Source organism: Dioscorea cayenensis, chromosome 4 (genome assembly GCF_009730915.1).
Source record: "Dioscorea cayenensis subsp. rotundata cultivar TDr96_F1 chromosome 4, TDr96_F1_v2_PseudoChromosome.rev07_lg8_w22 25.fasta, whole genome shotgun sequence".
In the NCBI taxonomy this organism is placed as follows: Eukaryota; Viridiplantae; Streptophyta; class Magnoliopsida; order Dioscoreales; family Dioscoreaceae; genus Dioscorea; species Dioscorea cayenensis.
In genome coordinates, this window is record NC_052474.1 from 10,620,034 (window position 1) to 10,644,168 (window position 24,135).

The 24,135-nt window shown below is 33.2% G+C and overlaps 1 non-coding gene across 1 annotated transcript; it reads left to right on the forward strand.

Annotated features, from left to right (window-relative positions):
* Positions 1-3,209: 3,209 nt before the first annotated feature.
* Positions 3,210-3,316, forward strand: LOC120259707. Its single transcript, XR_005536263.1, has one exon. It is a non-coding gene; the product is annotated as a small nucleolar RNA R71 (small nucleolar RNA).
* Positions 3,317-24,135: the final 20,819 nt, after the last annotated feature.

Sequence of the window (24,135 nt, forward strand, 5' to 3'; positions counted from 1 at the left end):
ATGAAAAGTTAGTTCAAAGAATACGAAACTTTTTTTTCTCAAAACAATGCTACTTACAACCTTCTTACGAGGTGACTTACAGCTGTAAATCTCAGGGAACTACCTTTACAATAGTGCTTATGGTCATAAGGCTCTTGTTAGGCCATAAGGGCCCCTCCTATACAATGGATCTCAAAATTTGTATAAAAATTCATTCAAAATTATTTTTATGTGTCAATAAATGTATTTCATACCATATCATTTCATTTAACTCACATTATTCTGTGAACAATTGAAAAAGATGGTCATACCTTCAAGCAAGGGGAGAAAATTAAAAACTAACGCAGTGAAATACCTCTAAGTGAGTCCAACCCATTTTTAAGTGCTCAAAGGTGAAAATAGAGGACAAGGGGGAGGAAATGGGAAGAAAGGGCTCTCTGGTGATAAGAAATATAGAAGAAAAACTAGAATGGACTCCCAAAGGTCACTGGTGGTAACTCAAACCCTAGTAGCTTACAGTCATAAGCTACAACCATAAGGTTCTCTAAATGTGTCATACAGGGGGCTTACAAGTGTAAGGCCCCCATAAGAACTTCATTTCCTTTAGAACCTAGGTAACGCCCATAAGGGTTCTAGGCAATGGTCAATATGATTCTCAGGATTCCCCTTATAGGCTCCTTATGGGTGTAAGATGCCCGTAAGGGATCCTAGGTTGCTTGCACTAGGTTATGAACTGTAGTGAACACATTGAAATGGGTTGTAAGGTCACCCATAAGGTGCGCATTAAAATATCTTTAGAAGATTACGAGCCATAAGGGTCTTTTGACTTACCTGTAATGCTCTTTGGATAAACCTTGTGGTCATTCTTACAGGTGTAAACCACCTATAATGAACCTCAACTGGTTCTTTTGTAGGACTTATAGGTCGTAATCATGCTCGTAATGCTTTCTAATTTTCCCTTGTGGGGTGAGTTATGAGTGTAAGGTAGCTCGTAACCTTCTTTGTTGAGGCATTATAGCCCAGCTTACGGACGTAAGTTATTCCTAAGCTACCTTGGAACATAAAATAGAGTTCCTCTTATTCCAAAGTAAATTTCCAAATATAAGATATAACCGGGAAAGCTTAAAATAAGAACTCCGAACCCCAAGCACAGAACCAACTCCTGAAAAAGGATGTGACACAACCAAGAAATTTATTACTAAAACATAAACTAAACAACTGCAAACTATTAAACAAAGATATAAGAAAAATGTGAAAAGGCTTGGATTGCCTCCTAAGAAATGCTTGTTTTACATCACTAACTTGATATACCTGTTGAGAGCATTCTAAGGGCGTTCTAGGAAGGAATACTTCCCCACCTTTGTGTAATGGATTTCCCCATTAAAGAACTTAAGTCCTAAATCAGATAAGATAGGGAACTTACCGGTCATGTTGGTGAGCTCGTGGTCACCTCCTTGAGCAAAGGTTTGGTCTTGCCTTTCCTAACATGGTGATTACCCACTGTTGCTTTTTATGCACATATACGTTCATTTCATCCTTGTTGGGCAAAGAGAGCATGTCTTTTTCTTGAGGATCACCTAATATAATTCCTGAAAGGCTTGTTATGCACCATTTCCTATACATAGTCATCAACAATCAAGGCAATTGCATCTAAATAAAAACATGAGTCATCAAAATCAATTGAATGCTTCATATAATCTAACAATGCAAAAAAGAACCTCTTCATCAGCAAACCTAAGTATCATTTTCCCATTGTTGACATTTATTAGGCTTGGAAGGTGATTAAAAATGGCCGACCTAAAATGAGAGATACCTTAACATGCCCGTCCACATCTAAAATGACAAAATCCATGATAAAAATAAATTTATCAACCTTGACTAAAACGTCCTTAATAATTCTGCTAGGATATCTAATGAATATATCAACAAACTGCAAAGACATCCTAGTAGGTTCCAAGTCACTAAGCCCTAGATTTTTTTAAAATGGTGCATGGCATAACATTAATCCTATTGCCTAAATGAGTCAAAGGTTTTTCATTAACCAAATCACCAATCATGCAAGGGATAATGAAACTCCCTGGATCTTTCTTCTTCATCGGAATCTTGTTTTGAAGAATCACTGAAGATCCCTCACTCAATGTAACCATGGACACTTCTTAAAATTTTTGCTTTATTGTAAGTAAATCTTTGAGAAACTTGGCATGTTTTGGCACTTGAGCCAAGGCTTTAACAAATAGGACATATTGCTTAAGCAAATCTTGGAAACACTTAAATTGCTCATCCACTTGTTCCTTCTTTCAACCTTGAGGGGTACGGTAGGTGAGGAACATACTCCTTGACTTGTAGGGACTCAATCTTTCCCTTGCTTAGACTAGGGCTCCCCTCCCATATCAATTCCTCTAGGTCTTTAATAGTTGGCTCCTTGTCCTTGATGGGTGGTGTCTTTTTTGTCATCTCAACTTGCTTGCCACTCTTAAGAATGGTGGCCTTGAAATGCTCTCAGGGATTAGCCTCAATATTACTCAATAAACTCCCTATGTCCGCTCTGGTAGTAACTTAACAATCCGAATTACCTTATTTTCTAAATTTTGTAGTGATGCCTATTGCTTCCTCATGGTTGGTTCAATACTCTGAAAAATGTGCATAACTCTGCTCAAACTTGGTATTAGTAGTCTGATTGAAATGAGTTAACAAATCCTCAAGCATAGGATTCTTGTCTTGTGGTGGATGAGATAGAAATCTTGGTGGATGTTTTTGTTGTTGCCCTGATTGCTCCATGAAAAATTGGGGTGATTTCTCTATCCATGGATATAAATGTTACTATAAAGGTTCCTTTGTGGTTGGAGAACACTACCAACAAAATCCACCTACTCACTAGGTCCATGCATTGCTCCTATAATTGGGCCAATTGATAACCATATGTCCACCACCACATGTCTCACAAGCCATAATTGCCACAAGCTTTGGAAGTGCTAAGCTGTCAATCTTCTTGCTCAAGGCTTCCACCTAGCTGCTAGTGTGGTTACCTCACTTACTTCCAACACCCTAGTTGTCTTAGATGTTGGCTCCCTTCGAGAGTTCTACTGATAGTTGTTCATGGCTATCTCAATTATTTGCTTGGCTATCTTCGGGGTCCTACTACCAAGTGATTTTCTTACTGTTGATGCGATAAGCTGGATAGTGCTCTCATTAAGGCCCTGATGAAAAATTTGAACTTCTATCCACTTGGGAGATTATGATATGGACACTTCCTCAAGAGGTCCTTGAACCTCTCCCATGTCTTGAACAATTACTCAGTATCCATTTGAGTGAATGAAGTGATTTCTTATCTAAGCTTTGTGGTTCGGCCTAGAGGGAAATATCATGCAAAAATGCTTTAACCAACTATCCCCAAGTGGTGATAGATGCTTGAGGAAGTTCTTGTAGCCATTGTTTAGCTAGATTTTTGCAATGACAACGATAATAATCTCAATCAAGTGGCATCCTTTAAAACTCCGTTTATCTTGAGCATGTCACACACCTCCAGGAATCCCCAATGTGACTATTGGGATCTTTATTTGGTAGACTATAAAACTGAACTGACTATTGAACCATCTGAACAAAAGTAGGCTTCAACTCAAAGTTATAATCCTCCACGGGTGATCTAACATTGCTGGATTGGGATCTAGTTAAAGTTGGCTAGGTATAGTCAAATAGGGGTCTTTGATGGTCCCTTTATTTTGCCATTGCACTAAAGTGTTCTCTTGCTATCCTTACTGCTCTTGAACCTGTCTCACTCAAAAAACCTTGTCCTTAATCATGTTCCAATAAACTAAGAGACATTGGCATTATCTTCCACTATCCTTGATGGCATGCATTGAAAATTAAAAATGAAGCAAAAAATCAAAGTGTGTAAGAGAAGAAAAAGAAAAGAGTGGAAATGAAAAAAAAAAATCGCTAATTTAACAAGACAAAAGGAAATGTTCCTAATATCCTTGAGTTCCCCCTCAATGGCGCCAAATACTTGATAAGAACTAATGTCACCTATGAAACGCAAGTGCGTGTGTTGATCAAGTAATATAGTGTGCTAAAAACAGGGTTGTTGATCCACGAGGAACTAGGGAGTGCTACCACTAATTCTTAGGTTTCAAATCTAGAATGGAAGCAAAGAACCCAAGCAAAATTAAAATCTAAGCAAGTCAAGCATAAAAAGGGGTGTTTGGGCCTAGATTTCCCGTACGATTTGATTGGGCCCTAGACAAGGTTAAACTATATTTTGTAATATAATTGAATCAAGAGATTTTCTCAAGATGAACAATAACTAATCCCATATAGCACTGATAAAGACTACACTACAATTGATTTGCACTTAGTGAACCTATCTAGAGAAAATAGATTTAGTGAATAGTTAATCTTTCTTTCAAGACCAATGATCCTAATCCCATACAAAGTAAGATTGGAATCTCTTCCTGATACTCACTTTCTATGATTGTGATGCAGCGAAGGAACACTACGTAATGATACGGTTGATGACTTGTTTAGTCTAAGAATGCCCTAGTCAAACAACACAAGCTAAAACCCTGTTTAGTCTAAGAATACCCAGGAAATTTAGAGGAAAAACAAAAAAAATACACTTTTATTTCTTCAAAATCAACTACTCAACTTAGCCCAAGGGCTTACAATAAATAGACCAAAGAAAATCAATAAAATAACCCTAAAAAAAGATAAACAGAAAATTTGACAAAAATGAAAAGTTTTCACTTTACAGCAGGAAAATAAAATACTTAAAGCTAATGCCCAGCTTATAAATCCGAGATTTGTAGCCATAGATATAATCAAATCAAATCTTTCCTAAAACGGCAAAATCCTTGTTTTCGAGGCCAAGATGATGGAATTCAGCCAAAAACTGGCGTGAACAAGCAAAGCTAGTAACTTGTGCTCATTGACATGGTTTCCATCAAGTGGGACCCTCAAAACACCAAAACTCTACCTCTTGGAAAATTACCAAAATACCCCTATTAAGGCATGTCCCATTTTTCCAGAAAGGCACAGGCTAGCTCCTCAATACACCCCACATCATTCCCTCCAGGCTGAAGGAATTTGTCCTCAAATTTTCATCATCTATGGAATCACCGTAGTAGGGTACCAAGTGCTTGAAGTTGAACACATCTGCCATCCGGATATGGCCTGGTAACTTGAGTCGGTAGGCATTAGGGTTGATCTTCTCAATGATCTCTACCGGTCCCAATCTTCTTAGCGAACAACTTATTGTACTCCCCCACAAGGAACCTTTCTTTGGTCAGGACAACCCACACATAATAACCAACTTTGAACTCTAGATGACTATATCTTTTGTTAGCACTTTCTTTGTATTTTCTCCTCAAATCTAACTCCTGTATCTCCGACTTTAAATCTTGCTAAGGTTAGTAGATTGGTAGTGTCCTTGGCAGGGTTCAATTGAACATTCTCCCTGCTAGGTAGTAATACAATCTTCACTCCATCCTTGGTAAAGCTGTAAGTATTGGTCCTACCATCATGCACAACGCTCCAATCATATTGCCAAGGTCTCCCAAGCAGCAAATGACACGTATCCATAGCAACCACATCACACCACATGGCATCTTTATATTTAGATCCAATAGAAAAAGAGAGCACAACATGTTGAAACATAGTTACCTCGCCTCCCTTCTTTAGCCATGCAAGCTTGGAAGGATTAAGATGCTTCTCGATTTTGATCCCCAGTTTTTGAACATATGTTGCAGAAATGATATTCTCGCAACTACCTATATCGATCACAAAACGACATACCATTCCCAAGATGGTACAAGTTGACTGGAATATGTTGGTCCTCAACCAATCCTCCTCAATAACTCTTGGTGTTAGACAAGACCACCTAACTACCAATGCAACATCCACATCACCTTCGATAAACTCCTCATTTTCCCCCATCATCAGGTTGCTCATCTACAACCATTTCTTTTTTTTCTCCTCAAGATCAGTCGCATCAATGAGAAGTACCTTCTTCTCGGCCGTCTTTTTGGCACTCAGATAGCCGATGACCCACTTCTCCACAGCCAAAACACAGAAATATGCTACTATTAGCCTTGCCAGACTGATGTATAGTGTTACTCGTTCTTAGTAAGCCATCCTATTTCAATATAGTTCACGTCACTAGGATGGCCACTACTGCTACCATCACTGTGAGTTACACCCTCAATACTAGGATTACGTTACCACTACTTCTCCACCTGTAGAGCCCTCTTTATGTGCTGCAAATACAGAAACAGGATCAAATATGTTAACAGTATCCTGAACCTGTATACGCAACCCTCCAATGTAACACGCCACCAACTGATCCTTCATCTCCTGGATCTCATTTTGGGCCATGAGTTGGTAAAATTCTGTGGTGTATTCTTCCACCGACTTGTTACCTCGCCTTAAATTCTATAACCTTTAAAAGTTATAAGGAAGGAATTACTCACTTAAATGCTTCTTTATCATCTCCCATGTACAGATCTTTGGCTTTCCCAACCGGTTACGTGTTAGCTTCAGTTGCTGCCATCACACAATGGCTCTATTCCGAAGCCTGGTAGCCACTAAAGACACACGCTTATCTTCTGGCACACCTTTGAACTCCAAGATCTCCACCATAATCATCAAACCAATCGAGGAACTGCTCTGGTTATAGGTCTCCATAGAATTCAGGAATCTTTGTGTGCATTCCCGTCTCTCATCACCTCTAATCATACTCCGCAGGACCTCTCCTGTATTGAGTTACCTCCTCACCAGAACCAACATTAGTTTGGGTATCATTTGGTACCTAGTTATTCATTATCGCCACCATCCTTTGGGTCATCACATCCATCATGCCCTCAAATCGTTGATCTATTAATTGCACTAATCTCTGCTCGAAATGATTTATCTGATTACGCTCATAGATGTCTTGAAGGTTCTACTCACGCCTAGGTGCCATGTCTCCTCCAAGGATGAACGAAGCTCTGGTACCAACTGACGCAATGAAGGAACGCTAATTAATGATACGGTTGATGACCTGTTTAATCTAGGAATGCCCAAGTCAAACAACACAAGCTAAAACCTTGTTTAGTCTAAGAATACCCAGGAATTTTAAAGGAAAAACAAAAAATTATTTTCTCAAAATCAACTACTCAACTTAGCCCAAGGGCTTACAATAAATAGACTAAAGAAAATCAGAAAAATAACCCTAAAAAGGAGACAAATCAAAAATTTGCCAAAAACGACAAGTTTTCAATTTACAATAGGAAAATAAAATACTTAACAAAATAAAGCTAATGCCCAAAATGGCTTATAAATCTGAGATTTTTAGCCAAAGATATAATCAAATCAAATCTTTTCTAAAACGGCAAAATCCTTGTTTTCGAGGCTAAGAGAATGGAATTCGGCCAAAAACTGGCGTAACTCACAAGCAAAGCTAGTGACTTGTGCTCGTTGACCGGTTTTCCATCAAGTGGGACCCTCAAAGCACCAAAACTCTACCTCTTGGAAAATTACCAAAATACCCCTATTAGGGCCTATCCCATTTTTCCATAAAGGCACAAGCTAACTCCTCAATACGCCCCGCATCAGATTGCATTATGATTGGAATCCTAATGTTAACTCACTCAAAAGAACTATGGGAGAGAGAAATCTTAATCCCAAAGTGCCCTATTTCTAAGAGGACTAGAGGTTCCCTTCAATTGTGGTATGTCTATACATGATAGATCTTTCGATACATCATACAAGTACATTAATCATGAAACTCCCATTTTTCACTACAATTGAGTGCAAAACAATCGTAGGGTATTCTATATCAATGCCATATGGGAGTAGTTATCATTCACCTTGAGAAAGGGGCAATATGATTTAAGCACTCTCTCAGTTCAACTATATTGTAATATTTAATGGAACCTTCTCTAGAGATCAATCAAACCCTCAGGAAAATCTATGCCTGAACACCTCTCTTTTATGCTTGACTCATCATTGCTTTATTTCTGCCTAAGTTCCTTGTTTCATTCTCAATTTGATACCTTTGACTCTAGTTTAGGCTAATTAACAAGTCCTGAATTAGTACTAGTACTCCCTAGTTCCTCGAGGATTAAAACCCTACTTTACACATACTATATTACTTGATCAATAGGTGCACTTGTGTCTCATATGTGACATTAGTCCCTATCATGTATACACAAGGAGAGTATTAGGGAGCTTGTTTAGGATAATAGAGATAATGTGGCTCTCAGTATAACTAATTACATACTTCTCTATAGATCTGAGATTATCCTAAAAATAACTCCATCTAGCATCTTATAATTAATTGTGAAATTTTATACTGAGGTAACTAATCCTAGTATATTATCAAGTTTGTATTCTTTTTCTAAGAAGCACCAAATATCCACAATAGTCTTAAAAATCAATGTACTTTTTGTAGAGCTATTAAAAAAGGATGCTAAGGATCCTAATCCTATAGTAAAAGTCAATATCTTCAAGAGTATTATGAGATAGTGAATAAGCTTAAGGTTAGTCTATAGTCGAGATGGAAAATTTGTAAAGTCCATCAGGACTGAGATCATAAGATTCAGAATTAGAAAGGTTTTTTAGAGCCGAATGAACTCCTAAAGTGAAGAACTAAAATTCAACTTAGTTCTTTAATAACGTAAAGTTTATCTTGCCATTAAATTTAGTGTACTTTTGATGAACTCATGAAAATACATATTTGCATATTATAAATTTGCACACATAGCATGTCTTCTAGCATAAATTCTATTATTTTGGTACTCTTTTGGGTTTTATTGTGAATGGCTAGGTAAGTTAGAGCGAATCCAAGCGAATTAAGCAACAATGCACAACTTCCAATGAAGAGTATTATCAAAGTGTGGGTGTACTTAAGGCATTCTGACTGCTCCATGAAAAGTTGATTCTGAACTCTACATAAGGGGCCGGGTGTACAAAAAGCTAAGCACACTCAAAGCATGGCCACATAGCTCAAAGCACTAACGTGCTTCAAAGAGAATGAGTTTGCATAGCTGCCATGCTGATTTCTAGAAATTTGAAATCGTGAAGATTCAAGTCCCAAGTATCGAGAGCAAATAACATTGATTAAGCACACCCTAAGTATAAGTGTGCACTATCAATTTTCTTGCAGTATAAAAGCCAAGAGTTAGGTTTTTAAACGGGACTTTTTGGAGAGATCAAAAAGGGGGCTAAGGTTTGAAGTGGAGATCAAAGGGAGTCAATCGAGGATCAATCAACGTCCATGATATTGGCTTTTTAAGGTACGAGATTGAAGACAAAGTAACGGCCATCATATGGGAGTCCATCATCCAAGAGGAGAGAAGCATTGAGGAAGTTTCCTTGTGTTTTCAATCATGGTGTTATGGATTTTTTTAATATGAGAGGCTAAACATTTAATGATACCTTGGATTGATAAACCTTAAGATGAATAAAAAGTAAATTTTAAAAAAAGGATTTTAAAAAAAAAATGTTTTCAAAGCTAGAGATGGCAATTTATACCCTACCCGATGGGTATACCCGTATCCGTACCCGGTCAAAGAGGGTATTACCCTCTTTGATCGGGTACAAGTACGGGTAAAGGTATTACCTGTTATTTTTTTAGCGTGTACGGGTCGGATAAGGGTATGCCCCTACCCTACCCTTAGCCTTACCTTTACTCTTACCCGTTGAAGTACCCGTACCCGTACCCGTACCCAACCCTCTCATATATATATATATATATATGTGTAATTTTTTTATTAAACTAAACATTTACCCACAATTTACCCAAGATCTATTTCATGGTAATTAATTTGAAAATAATACTTCAAATCTTCTCTTAATATATTATTTTTATTTTAATTTAATTCTTAGATTTATATTTGATAACATTATCAAAATTGAATTTTGAATATATATATTAAGAATCATAATTAAATTAAAAAATAAACATTATAAAACAAATATAAAAAATAATGTTATAATAATTTATTCTATAAATTATAAGAACATCCTGAAAAATAAGATACTAATAAAAAATCAATTAGATACAACTTATGAGAATTACTTATAAGCCTTGTTTGGATTAGCTTTTGGAAAACCCATAAGTGTTTTTTTATAAATTAAACACTTCTGGGTTCAAAAAGAAATTATTTGTATTAGCTTTTCTACAAAAGAGAAGCTATAAAAAAAGTTGAAAAGCAGCTTTTTTAGAAGCTAGTCATGACCATCTTATTAAAAAAAGTTAGTTTTTTAGCTTATTTTTTAAGCTTCGCTTCTTTAGAAAAGATAATCCAAACACAAAATATAGAAAAGTGCTTAACTTACTCCGAAGAAGCATTTTTTTCCATAAAGCACTTATATTAAACTGAAAAAAGTACTTTTTTGAGAAGCCAATCCAAACAAGGCCATAATAGTTTTTTATATTCAAAATCTTACTAGACATTTATAAAATTTGAAGCTATATAAAATATAAATAGTATATATATGAAAAAAATTAAAAACAAAAACCAAGATAGTTAAACATAAATAAAACAAAAGGTAGAGTTACTTTTTCAGTCCTAAATAGACGTCATTTTTATGTGATTATATAATTTAAAATAAACAAATATATATCAACTTGTAATTTTGAATTTATGGACAAGTGTTTAAAGATTGTAATGTAATGTATAATTATTGTAATATTATTTATATTTATATTTATATTCATATTTAATTTGATAATTTGAACAACGGGTAAGCGGGTACCTTACTGGTATACTCGTACCCTGCGGGTAATGGTAAGGGTATGATTTTTTTACCCTGAAAGGTATAGGTATGGGGTAGGAGTTACGAGTACGGGTAAAGGTTTTGGCATACCCTACCCATACCCTACCCATTGCCATCCCTATTCAAAGCAAACCTGTCGTAACTACATATCCAACATGAAAGCTCTCCTACTAAAACCCTACCTTAAATACATAATCACACCTAGCTGATGGTTGGTGCTTCTAGTGAATGAAAATTGAATTTTACAAATAGATATGGGAACTAATGTTTCATTAGTAAAAAAACAAAAGATTTTGATTTTAAAGTACATGTTGGATTATTTTATGGACCAAACCATCATAATCTAGAAGACAATTAACACTCTATTGTATACAGACATATTGGGTCTTTTATGAGATGGATACTGTTCTATTTAAATATGTTGTGGGCCCTTAAATCCACTCTTCAAACTTACCCAAGTCAGCCCATTGAGCTTGGGTCCACCCAAAATATGGCACATTAATATATGCTTATGATGTGTTTGTGGTGAGGTGCATGTGGAAAGTTAGTAAGAAAGGATTCAATGAACCCTAGCGCAGAATACCTTCAATGGCAAGTATCTAAGTCTCAACATCTATATGAGGAACAAAGTATTCTAGTTCCACTATTTATATGAGGAACAAAGATTAGATCTCTGACAGCAAATATCTAAGTCTCAACATCTATATGAGGTAACTTGTATCATTATATCGATTTACAATATACTTCATATACACTAGATGTTTTTCGTTGATCATTGGCTTAGTAGTCAATCAAAAGTCATTGATTATTATGAGAAATTTTCAACAATTAATATAGACTAATCAGAAAAAGACAACTAGAATTTGAATTCATTTTGCAAAGATTTGAAGCACAAAGATCAAACCCACGGTGGTAACATGCTAATCTCAACTAAACAAAGTTAATGCATGAAGTATTCACGTCGACTGCATGCATGCCATCTAAGTGCCCTAGTAAGAGAGCCGAAATAACATATATCATCTCAAGTCTACATTAACTAATATTTTTGTTGGTATATATAAATACATAAGTAAAGTTATTGATAAAATTCTAGCTAGAAATTGTATGATGAGGTGAAGAAGAAAAGGAGAAGGTTGTCATCTTTCCTTTGAGCTTTGAAATTTGGCTAGAAGCAATAGCACATGGTTGTGTCGGATCAGTGATAAGTGGTCATCAGACTACTAGAAATGGAGCTAGCTTGGAAACACATGCAGCCACCCTCTCTTGCCGGAGAGTTCTCCCCACAGGCCCCATGTACCAATGAGTGGCATTTGAATAAATAAAAAAAATGAAGAACAACTTTATGTGATCATCATAATAGTTTTGATCCTTTCCTTCACCAAAAAAAAGTAAAGATAATAAATAAAATAAGAATAATAATAATAATAATAATAATAATAATAATAATCATCATCATTGTTGAAAATTTTGGATTAAAAAGTTTTGAAATCAGTAAAAATATGCAAGTTTCAAATGTTTGTATTAAAAATTAAAATTTTATTGGCCTTGTCATTAACATTTTACTAAATGGTTCATCTTATAATATAATAGAACAATCAAATGGGCTTAAAATTTTCAGAGATACAAGTTTGAGAAAGAAAGATAAGGTTTTCGATAATTCTTTCATTCAACATTATGTTAATATTTGTAACAAATGAATGGTTGCTTGAAAAACTAGTTTTCATTTCACCGTAACTATTCTCTTAAATGATCGGAGTAACAAAAATTGCTTTTGGTTCATAGAAACTTTCATATACACATTTTTTCTCAAATGTATGCAAATCATGTATTTATTTATTCATATCTTTTTCTCATAATTTTTCACTATTTTATATCCAAATTAAAATCATCGACACCTAAACCTCAAGAAACCCAGTATGCAAACTCTATATAGATACATAAATACATGCATAGATGTTGACATCTTAGTCAACATATAAATAGCAGAAACTAAAGAATGAAATGGAGCGGGTTAATTCACAACTTCTCTAATTGGTACGTGCATGAACTTTACTTGTAAGTAACTAAAGCAATAATATACATCGGAACCACTAATCCATGCATGGAGTACTGAGAGAGCGACACGTTGGGTGGTAAAGGGAACCGAGGTAGGGATCAAGAGGTGCAACAACTCTAAGTGGTTTCACCTGTGAAGTGCTAAAGAATGCAGTTGGGAGGGACCATGCATCAAAATATATATGATAAGGTGACAGAAAAACATTTGAGATTGCTTTATGACTTTGGTTGATTTTCCATTAATGGAGAAGGACTGCCTTTTTTCATGGAGGTAATTATGAGTTCTTGAAAAAGGGTAGACATGGCTCATGCATGACTCCCTTTGAGGTGAATGCTCCTGTACCTAGGGTTTATGTATTCTTTGAAATGACTCCACAAAGGCCTGATATAGCTTTTGTTCATTTGATGGTACCTATGTGGCCTTGTGATCATTAATTATTGCTTCTTTCATGATTTAAAAGAAATTAACTTTCAGCTGTCACTAGCTTATTGTGGTTTCATGGCTAATTAAAAGGAACTTTCAAAGTGTTTATAACGGGCTTGATGTCAGAGATGGAGAAGATTATGGTTTGATTAGGAGATGAACAAATCAACCTTATGTATTCTTGTAATTTTGTTTTTTTAGTGTTTCACTTAATGAAAGGCTATATATATATATATATAAAAGCATGTATATACATATACATTATCTTAATTAAACTTAAAAGTCTAACATTCATTTAACATCATTATTATAGAAAATGGATTACATTAAATAATTAAACACAATATTATATAGAGTTTTTACAAAATGAGTTACTATTACAAAAAAAAAACTAACAATGACTAATACATCTAACACTAATAAATAGCGCAATTTATGGCCATAATAAGTGATTATTTTTTTTTACTTATACAAGATGAGTGTTTTTTCTTATTAAAAAGTATTTTTTAAACTAAAAAAGTAATGCAAAAAAAAAAATATATATATATATATATATATATTGTTTTTTGTTGTCTCTTTGTGTTGTTTGTGTCTCATGTACTACCACTTCTTGTGGTTTGTTGTTGTTGTTTGCGTTTTGTGCTTTCCCACAGCTGTGTTGTAGGAGTTTTTTTTGTAGTTTTCTCCTTTCTATTTAATTAACGTGATTTATCTACTTTTTCAAAAATATATATATATATTAATAATTTTACGTAAGAATTAATATATATATATATAGCCATAATAAGTACTGATTATCAATCCCTTTACGTGTAAATTAAGCTAACCTTAGTCGCTCAGCAATTCCACTCTTATACGAGTCAATAGTTAGTCAAGATAATGTTAAATTCCACCAAGTAATCCCATTTCATTGGACATTGAAAAATGAAAATCATTCAACATTGGAATCCAAAGTTCCTCGACTTGCACAAAAAAAGTACAATCAATTTTCAATAAGAAAAATAAAAAACAAAACTTTGATTACTTGTTGGAATTTTGTTTTTGAAAGCTGTTTTTAAATAATTTAAAAAGACAATACTTTTATGCATAATTATATAATTCACTTATGCTTAATACAAAAGAAAGTTTTAGACGTAAGGATGAATAAAATAATCTAATATAATAAGAAAATTAAAAAAATTTCAATTTCATTTGGGATTTTATTTATATCAATCTTATGAAACCAATTATTTTATTTTAGTTTTTACAATTTTCAGATTTGTTTGATATGTAAAAATAATCCAATTTCACAATTTCAAGAAATTAATAACAATACTAAAGTACATGTACATGTATCAAGATAATTTTAGAGAAATAATAAATTCAGTAAATTTTTCACATTCATGCAATTTAGTTAACCCTTGAAATCTGTGAAATTTGCCCGTCTTCATTCAGATTAAAAATAAAAATTATATATTTATATATATAACAACGTTTACTTGCTTTGTAAGGATTACATATATGTCTTAATCATCATTTTTGCAAACGCCAGTAGATGATGAAAAGTAAAACAAAAACCAAAGCTTAAAAGAGGATGGCCAAGATGTTGATCCAATGGCACCCATGAGGTCCATAAAAGACTGACGTCTGTGGATAACATAGGCTAGTACATATATTTATCAATAGCAACCTACCTTATAGAATTAAATGCTGATTATTTTGATACAAATAAACTAAAAAATTAAATATATTTTTCTAAAATATTATAGCCAACTTTATATATATATATATATATATATTTTATGAATTACCTGAAATTTTGGCGCGTTGTCTTTCATTGTCATTACAATCAAGTCTTACTTAGAGGTGGGTTGGTTGGAGATTTGAGAAAATTTTGTTATGTTTGGTACTGGTCCAATATCCAGACAACAGTTAATTAAGTCTATTAAAAGACTAAGATTATTTAATTAATTATGGACTAATTAATTAATTGTGACTTAAGATTTTAGGTTGATAATATAATGTTTTTACTAGATAAGTGGCCGGTTATTCAAAGGTCAATATATACGAAATGGCCCATTGATTTTGATGTCCAGGTGTCCCAATCTTTGTAGGTTTAAATATTATTGTGAAATAACAAATATATACAATTCATCGATATGCTCATAATTAATAGATTTTAAGTAGATTTGAAAAAGTAAGTGATTTGCAAAGGATAACATGAATGAAATAGGACTAAAGTTGTCTTCTAATCACCTTAAGTTTGACAAGTGTTGAGCCAACAATAGTAGAAAGTTATTTAGTCATGGCCCAACTTCAAAAGCTGAAGGAAAAAAACACGTAGGGGAACTACATATTGAGTAGGACTCAAGAAGTGATGTTTTGCCACCTTGACATGGAACCTAAAATATGGTAATTTAATTGATTTGAATCAAGTTTTAGGTGATAAATAATGCATGAATAGTCAAAAAATTTGGTGTCAAATCTTATCGTTTTGGGTTGCAAATTCTTGACAAAATAAGTCTTGTGTTTGACTCAAAGAAGGGAAACATTCCTATGAAAAGCAATAAAATTAATGAGAATATAAAAAGCTAAGCTTCGCTAAGTTGTTGAGATATTGTACTGAAACAATGCATGCTTTTAGGAGGAAGATGCCTAGTTGGTAAATGCAATAGAGAAGTCATGCCTTAATTATGGGGGAGGCACTGCAAGTGTGAGAGGAAACTTTCCCCCTTTGTCTTGTCTTAGCAAGGCAAGAAAGTTCACTGGTAGGTATGGTGGTTGGAAAGTCAAGGAAGATAAGGAAACCTTTTCCAAGGTTGTTTGTTTGAGGTTCCAACCATTTCTTTGAATATAGAGCAGTGGAATCTAATTGAAAATGGGAGAATGATTTATACTTGTTTTAGAGGTACTTGGCATTTCAAAATGCCTCTAATATGAAAATATTATATATATATATATATATATATATTCAAAGTCTAATTTATATTTTTGCATTAAAATGGTTTTATCATATCAAAAATTAAAAAATATCAAGTATGATTTTTTCTTTTGAAAACATGTACATTTCCATGAATTATAAATGAGTGTGTAGACATGCTATGTTAATTAATTAATTCCATCGATAAAATGTAAGTCATGCAACTTTAAGTTACAAAACTATAAAGTAACTCTAAAATATATATCTAAATTTTATTGAAATATATATATATATATATGGAAAGTTAAATAATAATTTCCCAAAATTAACCTAAATTTGAAGGAGTTGTAAATAATTTTTTAAAAATAGAAATATAATCTTACAAGTTGAGAAATAGGATAATAATCTAACATACCTAGCTATCCTATAGTATGAGAACATTATTCAGTATTAATTTTCTCAATCATAAAAAGTTAAAATGAAATGATTTTAGAAGTTGAATGGACTAGTCACTCAAAGGTGAGTTGTCTAATTTTCAAAATTTTCCTCTATTAAATATTCATTTAATCAATGCTCGTTACATGAAACCCACTTTATCAAATAGTTGATCACAGTTTGTGGCAGGACTCAAGCGAAGTATGATTAGATTCTGAACTACAGCATACATGGATCCCATCTAAACAAATACAAGTATTGGGCCATATAATGACACTTGGATTGCAATTAAGAGGGCAGGTGTGCATAAGTTCAAAACATAAAGCCACTGTCAACACAGCATAAAGTACTGCGACTGATGATAATTCTTGCATGCAAGCATGCATTGCCATGCAAAATGTTAAGAACCCTAATAAATCATTCAATGCGTGTCTAGAATTAGCTAGAAAAGGAAAAAGCATATAAGGCCAATATAACATGATGTTCTCTTTGTGAAAGACGGCAAGAAACAAGAACAAGAAGAACAAGAAGTTGCATGTACTCTGACGTGCCCCCTTGATGAAGCATGAAGGAGACAATGCATTAAGAATTATTTAGTAAGCAAACTCACAACAATGGATGTATGTGCAAGCGATACTAGTCTAGCTAACACATAGACAAACTTGTTTGTTTTTTTCTAAGCATATCTGTTAAGAAAATGACTTATGAATTGTAAAGTATGTGTTTAATTAGACTTTGTTGTTTCTATGAATAAGTGATAGGTGATCTATCGGTGAGTTTCTCTTACACCCTAATTCCAAATTTGACTGATCATATAAAACGTTTTTTTCATAAAGCACAAATGGAAGGCTCGGTAGTACGTACAGAATACATGTGTATGAGTATCATTTTAAATGTTGAACAAAACTTGTTAAAACCAAGACTACATACATACATCAATACATGTATTGTTGCTGGCTGAAATATGCATGCTTTAATATTTATTTGATTTCTTAAAACAAAAAAAAAATCACTTATTTTAAAAAATGGAAACATGAAAATATCTACTCTTTTTATTTTGTTCAAAACTTCAAAAAAATCAAAATAAAAATGTTCTACCCAAAACACCAACTAATTATGGGGTTTTAAGATAAGTGGTCCAATCAGGTGGACCACTTTATATATCATATGCTCCCAAGATATTAAAGACAGTATGAAAGAGAACATGAAAAGGATAGGATAAATTTAGTTACAAAGTTATCAAAAATATTCACCCTCTTTATTTAATCCCTCCGATTTATTTTATGTTAATATTTTTTATACTATTTAATATTTTAGTTAATACTAAATTTACTACGTATTTGACTAGGAGCTCATAAAGGGCGGTGCACGCGGAAAAAAAATCACTATATCAAGTAATCAATTAATTAATTAATTAATTAAGATGGAAAAAAAAAAGAAAATGAAACAAAGAGGAGGAGTCATTATCGGTGCGGATCTTGCACATGCTGACGGTCAGGATCTTGAAATCGGTTAATAACGAACAACGGCAAGTGCCCGCCACGTGACACGTAGCACGCGGGATGAGGTCCCTGTCGACCAGCTGGTGGGTGCTGTGGGCCCCGCCACAACGCACACAACCGACCAACTGCCGCTTTGGACCCGAACAGTCAAACTCAATCCCGTGTATGACGTGGCGCGAGATGAGAAGATCGCATATCTCGGTTGGTTGCCCCCGGATTCGCCCGGACCCACACGAAATCCTCTCGCGCTATCACGTGCGCAGTTTAATTTGGTGAAATCTTTTGTTAGAAGATGGACAAGTTATAAATATACAGTAATCCTAATATTTTGCATCTTCATCTGGCATAAAAACTGAGATTTGATTTTTGATTTTTTTTAAAGTTGAACACTTTACGTAAACCATTGTGTCCAAACCTTGTTGGAATTGAACTTATAACTACTAGTCCAATGCAACTTCATGCATTGTTAGCCACGTTAGCATCTTTAACATGGCCAACAATCTTGTTTGGAATATTTAATTTTGTTAATTTAATAATGAATACTTCTATATATATATATATATGAATATATTTAATGTTAGATTGATCTTATAAAATTTATTCTTTGAGAATAAATTTTAAGTACAAATTTAATACATTATTTATTTGATTATCATCTTCATTACCAATAAGGGAAATGAAGAAATATTTTATAATAAAATATTCTCAAAATTAAGTTAATTTGAATTAAAAAAAGTCATAATAACAATTAGAAGAAAATATTATGTAAATATGTATAAACCATCATAGATATGTAATTATATATATAGTTGATACCAACAACCAAGTGGTTTATTAGTAGCCAGGTCCTCATTGAAACCCTTAGCTATTTTTACTAAGAGATTATTATTATCCTAAAAATATATTTCACTTTAATTATATAGTCACTTTGAATCATTTTGTACCTCATAACCATCAATATATAAATAAGTAATTTATACTATGTTTATATAGAAATAAAATAAAAAATACATAATGCAAAGGAAAGCCTTCCATTAGTGTTTATATATGTAATTAAATATTAATTAAATAGTTATTAAAATTAATAGAGTTAATCCTAAGGTTAGATGTCGGCTCCGCCATGTTCAAGTATACAATTATATATTATTGAAACAGTCTTAGGATCTATCTTGATCACTTTATCGGACTATTTCAAATTGCAATTATTTTCATCAATCATTTTCAATTTCACACTCTATTACAACTGGCTCCAAATTATCTTTCCTTTATTGACTCAAATAAAATGATTTAATTATCCCTTTGAATGTTTTTTAAGTTAGTTGGCTCAAATATTCCATGTTAATCCTCTTTTAAATCATTCATTGGCATGATACTGATTCTCTAATTTTAATTTTGTAACGGGAGTATATTACAACTATATTAGGGTTTTATTAGTTGATGACGATTTAATTTTATTAGCTAGTGTAATATATATTTTATTATATTCATTTAGATTTTATGTATATGCATATAGAGTACAAAACAACAACGAAGTAATTTGCAGAGAGACAACAGAAGTGGTTTTCTATCTTCAATGTTCTTCTGCCATGGAGTGATAAAAGTGCTATTTTCTTAATTATGCCAATTTCCCAAATTTATACTAAAGTTATTTTGGTAAAATGAACTAATGTGGCAGAAAGTGGCATAATTTCCTTTATATATGTACCTTATAGTCATGTAGAATGATATTTAATATAAACTAATGAACTATTTCAATTAATTTTTTTAAAAAAACTTTAAACAAAAATTTATTTAGAATATATAAATTTATAAAGAAAATTTTTCTCACACATATATATTATTTTTAATTACTTTATATATTACTTTAAAAGAGGGATAGTTGTCTTATTTATAGATTTTGAAGCAGTGAGTTTCGCGAGTTTAAGATTTTAAAATAAAATTCATAGTATTTATGGTAAAAAAAAATTACTTGAGAAGCTTTTTTTTTTTATTTTAAGTTATGATAAATTATAAAAATTCATTTAAAAAATACTCATCATAAGCCCCACTTCCAAACAACTCACTTTCACCAAAATGAACTTCAAGTGTAAGTTTAGTTACATTTCAATCACTTTGGAGAATTTTGGCTTCTATATATTCCATTTCCTCACCTCAACCACTTTTCTTCATGTGAACATGCCCTAATAAATTTTATTTTTTTAATCTATCGATTCTATTATGAAGTCGAGCTGGTCATGGTATAGAGGTTCTTGTTTTTTAAAAACCCTAATCAACAATGGACACTTCAATAGGTTGCTAATTAGCATGTCACCTCTATGTTCCATGCCTCCGCATCATCAATATTTTAAACTAAAACTTATATAAAAAAAGAAATATTCCTTGAGATTTCATGAATAATAGTTTGAGATTTTCTACTTTCATAAAATTACATTTTTCTTAAATGAGAGTTTAAACAAACATGAAATAATTTAACATGATGAAAAAAACTGCAAAATAAATAAATAAATAAAATGTTTTATTTTTCTTATTTTAACAAAATTTAAATAATTTTTATGAACCTGAAAAAACAGACCTTGAAAAATAAAAAGTGTGATGAATTCCCTATTTCTTAATGTTTTAACTAATTATAGGTCTATGCTAAGGCAAATAAGCATCTTAATAATATCAGTTTTATTAATGAATTCCCTACTTCCTTATATTTTAACTAATTATAGGTCTAAGCTAAGGCAAGCAAATATCTTTATAATTTGAGTTTTATTAATGGACACTTGGATAAGCTTATGAAATCCTTATCCAACATAGATATCGGTAGGTATAAAAATGACGTAAATGAGAATGACCTAAGCTAAACCATGCACTCGTGGGGCTGTGGGCGAGGGAACCTTTATAGATGCCAAACCCAAACATCTCCCTAATTAATTAAATATCACCACCCACTTTGATAAATTGACCATTTGCCGACAGATAAAAATCTATCTCTATCTTTACTTCTCTCTAATCTTAAGTTTTATTTTGGGTTGATTTTATTCATGACCATAAATATTTGTATTTTATAACATTGTGATCAAAAAAATTTATAACATAAAAGCCATGTAACTATTCTCGGGTTGCACTCTATAACCATAATGACTTGTTTTAAAATTATTTCCGGCGCTACATCAGCGCTATGTGAGTGCCACATCAGCAAACTCATCGAAAAACAACCCTTAAAACATATTATTTTGGCCACATGCAAGTGCAACTGGAGAAAAGTTAAGTGGCTTTTGTGTTATAAAAAAAAGTTTTATGGCCACACCATTATAAAATGCAAACATTTGTTACCATGAATTAATGAAATCAACTTTTTTTATTTTCATAAGAAAAAATCTCTTAATTTATCATATTTATAAAGTTTTGAAATTTGAATATATGATTATCATATCCATGTTTTGACAATGGGTTATGGAGAACTTTCATATGGAGTTAATGCAATTTTAATTTTATTATAATAATCATTTTTTTATGATTTTAGATTTATTTTTATATTAATAATATTTATGTGTTATTGGAAATATATTTTGAAAATAGTTATCAAATATATTTATATAAATAAGTATTTGTTTAGCTAGAAAAAATGTTAGTAAGGCATAATTGTATCATATTTACATCCGCCCCATTCAATTTCTTTATAAGATTGACCTAAGAAGGTAATATGCCCTTTTCGTATTAAATCGTAAGTGCACGGGTTGTATAAAGTAGTAAAGTGTACCAAAGGATAGGGTAGTCAATCTTACGAGGACCGGTGCTCTAAGTATTAACTTACCCTATATTATCTAGCTAATGAAATTGAGTGTATTGCTAAAATTATAGACTTAAGGAAACAATGAGAAAAAACAAATAGTAATAACAAGTCTAGGGTAAAATCAAGATGACCAGATAGTAGCTCGAACATAAACCTCTTGAGACTACTGTACAATGATTTCCTATATTAGCTAATGAGAGTGTTCTTGGAACATGAAAAATCCTAATTTGGTTTAATCCCTTCCTCAAGGCAACAAAACTCTAATACTTTATGATAATGTGAATTGCCCTACGATTGCATCACAAGCTCTATGAATCCTTCTATTAGGTATAATCTTCTTGCAAGACAAATGACAATGGGCTTTCGCCTTAATTGGAGTTAACCATGTTGTCTAATCTGGTACCAAATAGGACAAAAGAGCTGCGTCAACTCACCCAACAAGGCTTACTTCTATCTTCTCTCTCGACCTTAGTAGCTAACGAAGTTTTGGCTAAAAAGTCCCCAAATAAAACCTAGCTATCAAGCTTTACATTGCAAATACAAAGATAGTGTGGGACCGTGTTTAAGGTGTGACCTGTCCTAATTGTTGGCGGCACTTAGGACTCGATTCTTCACAAAAAATTGGTATTCAGAGAGTTGCATGGGTAAAGAGTATGCTTATGTTCATTGCGCATGATTGTGCTCTGAGCACTAGAGCTGTGTTTGGGCTATGCTCTTAAATTTCTTCTTTATAGTGTTATGCAAGCTTGATAAGTGCATAATTGAACATATTTTTGTGTTATTTTTTTTATATTCAATTGGCATGTATTTTATCATTAATTTGGATAACGGTGCTTAACATGTTGGAAAATTGATTCTAGGTTACAGGCAGAGCATAATGATCTCAAGGGAGTCAAGTGAAGTAATTTTGAAGCAAGAAGAAGTAGAAAGAGCTTCCTCAGCATCAAGAACAGAAGAACAAGCCAAGCTGGACACTTTGCAACCCACTTATAGTCGTGCTTATGACCGTAAGCCTCAGACAGAAGAGCTTACTGGCATGCTTATGCCAGTATGTAGAAGTATAATAGTAAGATAGAAAGGCTTACAAGTAGAATTTAAGCCTGAAAGCTTGGGTATAAGAGTCAGGTAGAGGATTACATGGGCAGGTCATACGCCCGTAAGAGAGGTCACAAGCACCAGATAGCGAAGCTTATGGTCCAGCATTTACACTCGTAAGTTAGGCCATAACACCAAGACAAAAGACTTTACAAGCAGAGCTTACGGCCATAAGATGCCCATAAGGAACAAGACTCTTTATCTCTAGCTCTTTACAGCCTTATTCTTATGCCCGTAAGGGGCCGGTAAAGGGTTAGATATAAAAGGATTTTATTAAGGTTTTTCGATTATCTTTTGTAAGTCAAGCTTAGGGAAGATAGGGGAAGAAATATCGGGCTCTTCTTGGTAATCCAAGAACTTTTGGAGCTTCATCCATAGTCTAGGACGTCAAGGGAGCCATTGAGGAGCGTTCTCAGCGACGTTCGTGGGAGATACGTGGTGGTTCATCATCAATCCAGGACGGAGAAGCTTGAGGGAGTTTTAATGCTTATCCTTGCTTTTATTGTCTCATTTGGATTGTATGATTGGCTCCTTTAATGAAGAACTAAAATTTGTGGTGTTTGGGCATATGTAGAATCTAGGATTTATTCTTTGATGATATTGGTTGTTGACCTTTAATATTAACTTTTCCATTACAATATAGTGCTTTTGAATTCAATTGGGTGTTTCTTTTGCCTTGAAATTTATAGCGAGAGCCAAGAGTTTCATGAATGATATATGCGAGTGATGATCGAGAGATCCACCATGCATTGACATGCCGCGATTGAAGAAAAATACGAGTCCACATAAAAATAGGGTACTTTGGGATTGAGATTTCTGTCTCCGTCTTTCTTTCGAGCGAGTTAACATTAGGGGTTCGTTCCTAATGCAATCGTAGGGAGTAATCTTCAGAAAGAGATTTCGTTTATTTCCACTTGGGATTAAGGGCAATTGCTTCTAGAGAACAATTGTCTATCTCCCCGAACCCATATTTCCTCTAGAAAGAATTTGTAGAGTATATCGCAGTCGTAGGGTAGTCTGTATCAATGCCGTATGTGATTAGTTATTACTCACCTTGAGAAGTGGGTAATATGTTTTAGGAACTCTTTCAGTTCAATTGAATTGCAATTATTAGTGCAACCTTGTCTAAAGCTTAATCATACCTTAGGGGAAGCCTATACCCAAGCACCTTTCTTTCATCTTGATTTGCCATTGGTTTATTTCTGGCTAAGTT